We start from the raw sequence: 1,255 nt of genomic DNA on the forward strand, positions 1-1,255 counted from the left end.
AGGAGCTGGTTTCCTAACTCGGCTCCGGGGGCCCTCGCGCTGCGCTCGCTCTTCGCGGCCACCTTCGGGCCTAGGCACTGGGGAGGGGGCGCGGGGCGCCTGGCCGGGGCGCCCTTCCCTGCCCGGGGCTCAAGGAGCGGTCGCGGGCACACCCCAGCGCTTCCGCAGCCGATCCCCGGCCTGGGACCTTGCGCGAGCCCGGCCCCCGGCGGCAAGGGGACGCCCGGGCCACCCGGAACCCCGGCCTGCCTTCGGCGCAGCCACCCAGCGGGACCGGGCTCGCCCCCGCAGCTCCCGCCCGGCCGGGCCTCCCGCGGCCGCCGGGAGGGAGCCGTTCGCGGCGGCGCTGTGCAGACTTGCTGGGAACGATCCCTGGGTTCAGACCTGTGAATCGCCTCAGGGTCACCCTCTAATTAATGATGACGTTCTCGCCCTCTCCCCAGCTGCAAACCTGCCTCCCAGAAACGAAATCTGCCCGCTCTGACAGCTTGGTTCAAGGTGATTGATGACTATCTGGAGACCACAGTACGCATCCTATAATATCTGCTGCGTAATTGCTTTAATTTACAGACGAAAAGTACGAGTTCTCCGATCGCTCTGGACCGCAGCCGGCCACGTCCGAGCGGCCCGCCAAAGAAAATCCTCGGAAATAATGAATAGCCGCTCCATGCAAATCATTCAGACACTTTAGCGTCTGTAGCCGGAAGAGATATATAAAGAACACGAGTCAAATGACATTAATAATTGTTTTTGAATTCTGTATTGATTTCATGGCGGCCGCGTTTCTTTCTTTCTCACCTGAATTGCTAATATCACCTTCCTGTAAATAATAAGGAACTAGCCACCGGGGCTTCTCGGCAGAAATGAATCTCTCCATCGCTCTGCCTCCTGCGCCGCGGCGCCTCCCCTCCCCCACTCTGCCCTGCTCCCCCCTCCTCCCCGTTTTCCTGCTTGGCCGAGGCTTTTAGGAAACATCCTCCTACTTTCCATTATTTATTGTTTACAAACAACTCACTCTCCCCGGGTGATGGGGAGGGAAGGGCGCCCGAGCAGGGGTGGCCGAGGGCTCAGGGAGCGGCCGTCTTCACTGGAGGAAGGCATTCGGCAGCCTTTCCTCGCCCCATTCCCGTGGCCGGGCCCCCCCGCCGCCCGGAGACTGGAAGCGTTCAGCCGCCGGGGAGGAAGCCACCGCGCAGGTCCCAGCGGCCAGCCCCTCGGGGCCACCGCTCGCCGCGTCCAGGCCGCGCCCATTTCC

This window comes from Bison bison, unplaced genomic scaffold, assembly GCF_000754665.1.
Source record: "Bison bison bison isolate TAMUID 2011002044 unplaced genomic scaffold, Bison_UMD1.0 scf7180017864377, whole genome shotgun sequence".
Lineage (NCBI taxonomy): Eukaryota > Metazoa > Chordata > Mammalia > Artiodactyla > Bovidae > Bison > Bison bison.